Below are 9,565 nucleotides of genomic sequence, written 5' to 3'. Positions count from 1 at the left end.
AGGAGGGACGAGTACTAGAGGGACACAGTCAGCCTCTTATATTCATTTGCCAATTACCTTAAGTGTGGATGAGACAAGCCACTGCTGTGCTGTGCTATTTGCATGAAAGCCCACAATTACCTGACAGGTTTCCTCACAGCACGCACACGCAGCAGGAGAGCAGGACGCCGGACAGCAGAGCCCGAGATAAGCCTTTACAGACGTGCAAAAGAGCAGGAAACATGGGACTTGGAGCCTAGTTTTCTTGACCTGAAGGGCAAAAAAGCAGCATGTACTAGAAACTTCTACCACAGAGGATTTTCAAACTCAAAGGTGCACAAGAGCGAAAGAGAATAAAAGAAATGCAGTTTTTTCCACACTTTCCTCATTCCATCAATCTGGTACAGATTAATCTTCGTGCATCTGTCCTCAGCAGTCTTCAAAACTGGACTTCCTGCTTTTGAGGTTTACCACTGACTTGTGATAAACCCTGAGGCTGGTGTTGCTCTCTTAAGTTAGTCTGTGGTACACCTGTGTCTACATCCTTGTTTTTCTTCATATTTGCAAGCAATCATTCATTTTCTACTGTGGTCTTCTGTGATCTGGCAGGTTGTTTGCTATTGTTAAGCAGAAGTATGTAACAAATATTCTAAACATTTGAGATAAACATTGTTTGGACCACATCTGATTTATTCTGATTTTCAGCCTCATGGCTTTTGCTTTCATTTACTCTTCCTAGGTTGTCATGCTGAGAGACAACAGCAACAGAGCGCATCCGTAAACTACATTTCCAGAAACTCCAGATCTTTTGTTACCTCTCTATGCACAAACTAATGATGCAATGACACACAGCTGGCCAATAAAATAACTTGTAATATGTAAACTGTACATAAAAAAAGTTTGATTCCTTGAATTTAGGATGGCCCATGCAATACCTATAGTCAATAACCTAGAATTAAAGTTGACATTCGTCACATTAACCCCTATTGCCGTTGTTCCATTCCATATCCAGTGCTCTAGGGTACAAAGCCAAAATAGCAAATCTTATGTCACTGTCCAGTGTTTTACCCAGGAGTGCCCAAATGTTTTGTTGAATGTTGGGGGCAATGTTTGTGGTGGGTTGAAAAAAAACCCCCAAAAAATACACAAATAAAGAAGGATGGTTGGTTTAGTTTAAACATTGATTTATAGAATTACAGTATATTTTGTTACTAAAATAATTCAGCAATTTATATATAGTATAAAATATGTTTGTTGTCTCATGAGGGTATGGGCTTAAGGTAACTTTCTGGTGGGCCAAATCAAACATTCTCACTGGCCAAATCTGCCACACTTTGAGCAGCCCTGGTCTTACTGACTGCACTGTAAGTTGAATAGTATATGTGTAGAAATAAATTATACAACACTTACTAGAGGACATTGTATTTATGGTTCCTAATATAGGTTCTTAAAACTCACAATCTCTTGCAACACTGTCTCCTTAAAAAATGCCATAAAATATAACACATAAAGAGCAAAAAAAAATACTTTCACTGACCCCTAAACAGCACCATCACAGTGCTTTTACTTGAGCACAACGTAAACTGAATAAATTATCATTTACATAATTTCTTCATTCTATACACTTTTACAACAATGTAAATGTACCCTCAAATGCAAAACAGAGGTTTTAAGTTACAGTTATGTACCTTAAAGAAGTTTTTTGCAGTGAAAAAAGTACAAATTTGTAGCTTTTCATAACCTAATGTTTTAGAACAGAACAATAAAATAAAAAGCCTGGACTTGAGATGGGGTATGTGGAGTCAATACAACTTAGAAAATATTCAAATACCCTTGAGGGTACCACCCCAGTGACAAGAGGGGTACTGCCCCAGTGACAGTTGCGTACCTTTTATTCTGAGAGTGTACCTACACATCTATAGCAATTAGAAATACTCTTACACTGACACCAGATCAGACACTGCGTAAATAATATAACTGCAGTGAGGAAAAAAGCAGTACTATTGCTCCAGCTCTGCTTTAATGTTTCAGCGAGCTTTCCACTGCTGCAAAAGGACAAGTCTAAGGTTAATATAGAACGCGTTATGGGAGGGAGAGTGTATGGACATAATAAAGATGAAAAGGTGAACAACAGAGCATGAGATGGCTCATTGATTCTCCATGGAAAGCATAAAGCAGATGTGCATGTGTGATAACTGCAGATTGGTTATCTATGCATAATTACACTCAGCCACAGGGAGAGCCGTTCAGAGGAAGCCAGTGCCATCAGGCTTGCCTGAAAAGCAGGAGGTTGGTTGCTTTAGCTTTCCCTCCTCGCCACATTATCCACGGGCAGCTCCTGCCAACGTCTGCACAGCCACAGTCTGTGCTGCACTTGGGCGTTTGAGCCCCGACACCGCCTCCTTCATCAGGAGAGTATCATCAAACACAGGAGATGTGGATTAGCGATGATTAGCAGGGATTATAGCTGGTTAATGGTGGGAAAATACATTAGAAGCCATGGGCTCAAGGGGAGGTGGGATTTCGCTCACGCTAGCGGATTTGCATTGATCCACAGCAAATGAATGAGGATTAGCCACATCTATCTGCCAACAGATAAATAACATTAAGCGCATTATTTGGGCACGGGCTGTTATTAATGGCATTACAAACACTACAACAATGCTGGTAATTATGCCTGAATAATGCATTTATTGCTATTTTTAAACTTCTTTCTTTAAGCGTGTGCGGTGATGCTGAGGAGCCTGGTGAAATACAGCACTGAAACACAGTGTAAAACTACTCAGTAGCAGATCTTACCATGTGAAATTCCTGCTGTGAATATGCAGTAATAACTCCTGGCTCTGGAGACTGTGTTAGGCCACAGCAGCCTGCAGAGCACCTAGTAGCTGGGGCATTATGCACTCTCCTAACATATGCATTAAAAACAGCATGTATTGCGTTCTTTCTAACACATCTGTGTGTCCAATGTGATATTTAATGCAGGAAATATGTTTAATATAAAGATACATTCTAATTATACAGTCTGTATCAGAAATATGCTGCATTCTTATCAGGGTTGGGATGTAACAGAATATAAGTACTGGGAATATGTATCAGAATACAGAAATACATTTGTGTTCAGTCCATAATACATTTTGAAAAGAGTTCAGAATATGTAACTTTTTTACCTTTTTAAGAGAATACTTCTACCCACTAAATACAAAAAAACAACCTTGAAAAGAAACTATTTCAATGCTTCTTTATGAACTCTTTCAAATTCATCACACAACATATAGCAAATATGACTAAAAAAGAATCTAATAAACTACTCTACAAACACTGAACATCCCCCTAAAACATGAGTATGCTGATAAATCAGTGTGATGAGTCAATTATTTATCTCAATGTTATCCACTTCTTTTAAGGGATGACCGCAGTGAACAATCTCCTCAGAAGTGGACATGTTCACAAAAGCTTAGCATCAGCACTAGTGGGTGTGTTTCTTGGCATGTTACAGACATGTCATTACCTAGATATATGCATAGCTACCCACTTTATAGTCAAATTTGCAAGATATTGTTATTGTTATATGTAGAATTTTATTATTATTATTATTATTATTATTCATATTATTCATAAAAATATTATTATTCATATTATTCATAATATTCATAAAAATATGCATTAACCCCTTAAAATCCCAGGCTTATTACATACCAAGTCTTGTTATTCAATAACTACAGGGACTTCAATGCAAACTGACTAAGCTATTCTTAGATCATGTGTTTAATCAACATTTGGGCCTGCCAGTGGACCCTGGCCATTTAATGGGTTAATATGTATTTACATTGTCTCGTATGGTGAGTTGTGTAAACAGGCTACAATATGTATTTGAAAATACTGAAAAAACAGTAAAGTGAAAAATGGCCTAGCTGGTTCCAGGTTCTATAATATCCAAATAAAAACTATATTCAAAACAGTATTACATTTAAGATGCTTGGGGAAAAAAAACACTCAAAAAACATAAACGTATAGCTTTTATGAGGGGTCCCTGGTGATAAGCAAATTATATAAGGAAATGTGCCTTATCAGGATGTAATCCAGATGTATTGTAAGAGTATTCTGAGTATGATAGTTTGTCTGTATTGTAACAGTAATAGTAATATCATAAAAAGACACATTGTTTAAGGGAGTGTACCATGCAGAGCTACAAACACAATCATTCAGACTCAAGCCTATCCCAAAATCAAGCATGAACTAATCTTGCAGTGCAGACAAGATCAAATTTGAGAGCATTTAGATTTATGAGTTGGTAGCGCCACACTGGAGCACTCCATTAGATGGATTATGGATTTAATCATTAGACCCAGTACACATACAATGCTTTGCTGAATTACTACTCATGATTATTGTATTCACCATATGGCACTTAACTCTTCAGGATGCCTTTTATCCTTCCAGTACAATGACAATATTTTCAGCCCATCAATAATCATAACAGATTCAGAAAGCATTCAAAATCAAGGGAGCAGTTAAGATAATTACTCAGCTCACCATATAACAATGGTCCTCAGCAATGATATCCTGCATTGACTACATTGCTTAAGTTTCATATACTATATATATACAAAAATATCCAGACACCTCTAAGGTTTAAGGTCAGCATGCCCAATTGCAAGTGTCAACTAGAAGGGTATTATATTCCTCCTCTCCCTCCCCCCCCCCAAGCTCTGGGCTGTGGAGCAGTGCAACTGCATTCTCTGAAGTGATGGAGCTCCATCCAATACCTTTGGGATGAGCTGGAGTGGCATTTGTGATCCAGATCTAATCATCCAACATCAGTACCTGACCTTACTAATGCTCTTGAGGCTAAATGCAATCAAATCCAAACAGCAATGTTCCAACATGTAGTGTAAAGCTCTCTCAGAAGAGTAGATGCTGTTACTGCAGCAAAGAGAAGACAAACTGAGTGTTATTATCCTTGATTTTATGAGAAATGTTGGATAAGCAGGTGTCTACAAACTTTTGAACACAGAGAGTAGAACCTTAAATGGTTCTTCAAGGGTTTTAGTAAAGGCAATAGTTATATGTAGAATCGTGTACACTCAAAGAACCATTTGAATGCATAAATAGTGCTTTGCATGGTAAAATGGTCCTTCTCCATGATAGAAAGCCTGTTACATATGAAGAGTTTCATTCCAAAACACTGTTTGTCCATTTGTAACCATTTTGGATGTAACATGTTTTTAAAAGGAATAACATATGATGTATAATGGAAAACACATTTTTATTACTCTAATAAAGGTGATATTAATCATAATATAGCTCTGATAATTTGTGTGTCATATGTAAAGCCCACTACCAACAACATATCATAGAAAAAAGGAAATTCTTGGAAATGGTCTATAATGTATTTTGGAACAAAACCCTTCATATTGTTCTTTAAAGAAACTTTTCAAAGATCTCTATAGTACCAAAAAGGTAAAAGATACTATTTAGAACGCTGTATGTTAAGAGTGTATAGCAGCCAAAGAGAAGATGTTCTCAGGATGTTCTCAGACTACAATTAGAGGTGCTGAGACTAAGACACAGAACACAACTCTATTTGTAACATTTGGACACTCTGCTTAGACTTTTTAATGGTGGCCACAGACAAGTTTTAAGGTGCAGGTGGGGGTGGTACATGTGTGATACCTCATAATGTCAGTAAGAAAGTGAAAATGTTATGACTGTATCTGGTTTTAAGACTTAAGACATAAGGTGGTTATGTGGTTATGGAGTTAGAGAGAGGTTCAGGAAGACAGGCGGGTTTCCCATTAACAGTGTTATCACCAGGTGGGTAAGCTCTCTCTGTCTTCAGGTCTTTTCCTGCTTCTCTCACACCTACTCACTCAACTTCTGTCTCTCTCATTTATGTAGTAAATACCTGACCCCAACAGCGAAGGGCACAGTGAGGGCTGCAGGAGAAGGAAGAGGAAAAGATTTCTTTTTTTTTTTCATCAAAAATTCCTTCTTTTCCACACCTCAAGGTTTCCCCTCAGAGCTACATGAAAGATAGGCAACAATGTGGCCACACAGTGATCAGCTATTTACCATATGAAAAGCTTCAGAAGAGAACAGGAAAGGGGAGAATGCTGTGTTATTTATGATACAGGCACTGTAGGTATACGGTTTCTCCTTCAAGTAGGTGCTAAGGTGTGGGCCTAAATATAGAGGTTATAAGTGCAGGTTTGGAACATTCCCCCAGCCTTCCTCTGCTTCTGGCTTTTGTTTTTGGTAAGGAGGACTCACCACCTTATAGTCTAAAAATATGTCAAAATTACAAAAGATGACACCTTGAAGTCTATTAATCTTAGTGGCAGAGAACTTTGTGTCCAGAACTGAGGTTTCCAGCTACGTTCTTGTGTTCCACCAACAAGTACACAGGTTAGGCTCATTCTACCTTGCGTTCTTGCACTAGGTAATCAAGTACTATAGAAACCTGGATAACAGGCTCAAAAATATAAATGTGCTCTAGGCCCTAAATATGAATATAAATGGAAAATAGATAAAACCAAGTACTGTATTTTCCCTATATTATTAATTATAAAGGTGTCAAAAACTGGTCCTTAGAGTAACACAATAGAAGAACCACTTGTGAACCTTTCAGTTCACATTTCACATTTCTGAAAGTCAGGTATGTTCATGTGACATTTTTTTAATGTTTAAAGGACCTTCACATGATGAAAATGTTCTATACCAATGGAAATGTACAAGTCATGAACCATTCAGAAACCTTAATTTGGAAATTCAAGAAAATCTCTCTCATTAGCTGCAACTGATAGTGAGATATATAGAGTCATATTGACTCAGCTAAGGCGCTGATGTAACAGATCAAATCAATACATTTGGAGGCATCATGTCCTGCCACAGAAGGGGAAATCGCACCTCTGTTCAGTAGATGAACCTGCCTAAATCTTCCTGTTTTCTTGTGACATTTCTGTTGCCCATCTTTTGGTTGGTCGTCTGTCATTACTGTGGGTTTGTGTGCACGGCCTGCTCTCTCATCTCTCTTCCACCATTCTCTAGTATTGAAGGCCTTTTCCAGGAAGATGGCTCAAGGTTGCAGAGTTAATAGCTCACCCAGAAGGCCTACATCTTAAAGGTAATGTGAAGTCAATGCTATAGGCTGCCCAGTACTTCACCTTCAAACCTTGCCTTTGTATCATGGTCAGCCTGGGGGACTGCTCTTTCAAGACTTAAATCACAAGGTTGACTCTTGAATAAAGAAAGGAAAATAAAAAATTGCCATAGCCTCTGAAGGAAAACTGCTAGACAATGGGAAGGTCATGTGTGTTCAGATATATTCAGGGCCTTTCAATCAATGCCACAAAAGTATGGTATTTATCATTTTCACAATCTATATTCACCTCAGACAAATTAAAAACTAGTAGTTCTCAGAATTCACAAATGTAAAGAAGTGAAATATGTGGTTATAATACACGATTATTTTTGTAATAATATAAGAGCATTTGTTAAATTCATGAACCTTTTAGTCATATTTCAATATATTTAATCAAATGATCACTAGCTTCTGCAGTCCCTTCTAGTGCTTACTCATCCAAAGCATATCTTTGTATATGATCGATATCTCTTAGCTTAAGGGACACTTAAAACAATCTCCAGTTCAAGGAAACGAGGCATCTTCAAAAAATGAACTATGAGATCTAACACATCATGAACCGCAGACTTCTCATGTATCTCCATAAGCATCGCATTCCTCTATTGCAAGACACATTTCATATGACTTCTACAGTTCTATCATATAAGCATACTGAGTATGGGCTCCTGCACTGTATATTGCTTTGTGCATAGAGTTTGTTGCACTACTCATTGAATTTATTGTGCTGTGTGAAGGGATGCACCAATATGGGAATTCTGGGCTGATGCTGATATCCTGTTTATCATGCACATATCTGTCAATGCTGATGCTGATTCCAATTCACACACATTTGTAAAACATAGAAATTGGGACTAGATCCACTGGGATTATCATTGTGGAGAAATGGACAAATACAAAAAATGAATAAATTGCAGACATTTTATCACAGTATCCCAGCATTATTAAGCATTAGTTTGATGCTGACATTTTTTCTTGAAACAAGCATCTTCTGATACTACAATTCAGATATCGCTGTTCATCCCTAACTGTATGTAATATGCTTTCACCGACAGCAGCTACTACTTGAGAATGCGCTCAGAGAACTGGGTGAGTGCACATAGCAAAAAAAAACTTGTGTCTCACGTGTCTCGAACAAGACATTTCACATGCAAAAGTGATCTCTTCAGTCCCTATGATCTCTGTGTGTGAGTTGGTTGGAGCCTGGGCTGCCTGCCCTGCCCTCTGCTATACTGTCACTGGAGAGAAGAGACAAGTGTAAATGAGCCCTTCAACTCACAACAGCCAAAATAACAACAACAACAAAAAAGAAATAAATAAGGAAGATGAAACGAAGGAAGAGAAGGAGGGAGAGAGATGGAGAGAGAGAGACGGCGCGAGATGAAATGGAGACCTGCCGCTGAGCTCAAGGACGTGGCGCGCGACTGCGTAATTAGAAATGTACACAGATGATTTAGATGCGGAGATGTGATTAGGGAAAGCAGCCCAGTCTTAATCTTAATCAGCTCACTTCTGAGAGCTCCTCATAGACACAGGGGGTGGGAGTGAATGTGTGTGGGGATGGAGAGAATGTGTGTGGGGTGGGGGGGCACTTACCCTCCTCAAACATACTGAGAGACTCTGAGAGACAGAAAGAGTGGAACGCCAACAGATAGACAGATGGACAGAAGAAAAAAGGTGAACTAAATATTCAAGGTGAACTGATCATGAAGATCATGGGACAAAGACAAAAGCACAAAAATAAAAAAGTCATTTTTAAAAAGTGAACTATTTTAGTGGGTTACAGAATGTATTAGACTTTTTTTCTGTATGAATCTCTTATTTTTCTGAATTATGTGCCATATGATTACTGTCAGCCTTCTACACTGTCAAATTATTTGTTTAAAAAAAGAAAAACACATGGCTGGCTTTAAATTTAGAGCTCATTCAACATCTAGTAGTAGATTAAAGATGCATTCTGGCCTAAAAACAGAATTTACTATTTTCCAAATTGTTACATCATGCAATATACAGTACTGCATTCCTCTGCTTCGTCGGTTTGACAGAATTCATGATTTTGTAAGCTTTTTATTTTTTCATCCATCAATGTCCTCTCACTACAATACCCAGCATGCATAACACAAATACAACATACAACCACTGAGAATTCTCGCCACAGTGATTAAGTGATAAAGGCCTAGCATAGCCACTAGAAGCTAATAAATACAGATGAGATATTTGTATTCCTAGCAGTAAGGTTAAATATCTGGCTTCCTTCTGCATTAGTCAGCTAGTGAAAATCAAACAGCCCATCCTCAAGTATCTGCCCCGAAAAGCTTGAATTTTTTCAAAAAAGTTTCTTCCTCATTCGTGATACATCATGAGAAGACAGTTTTCCTAGAGACTGCTGCAGTACATACAAGAGATGTAGAAATGTTTACATATTTCATTTTGGTAGGAGTGTCC

Source organism: Colossoma macropomum, unplaced genomic scaffold, assembly GCF_904425465.1.
Source record: "Colossoma macropomum unplaced genomic scaffold, Colossoma_macropomum, whole genome shotgun sequence".
In the NCBI taxonomy this organism is placed as follows: domain Eukaryota; kingdom Metazoa; phylum Chordata; class Actinopteri; order Characiformes; family Serrasalmidae; genus Colossoma; species Colossoma macropomum.
The sequence above is the reverse complement of the archived record's forward strand: the minus strand, read 5'-3'. Positions refer to the sequence as shown.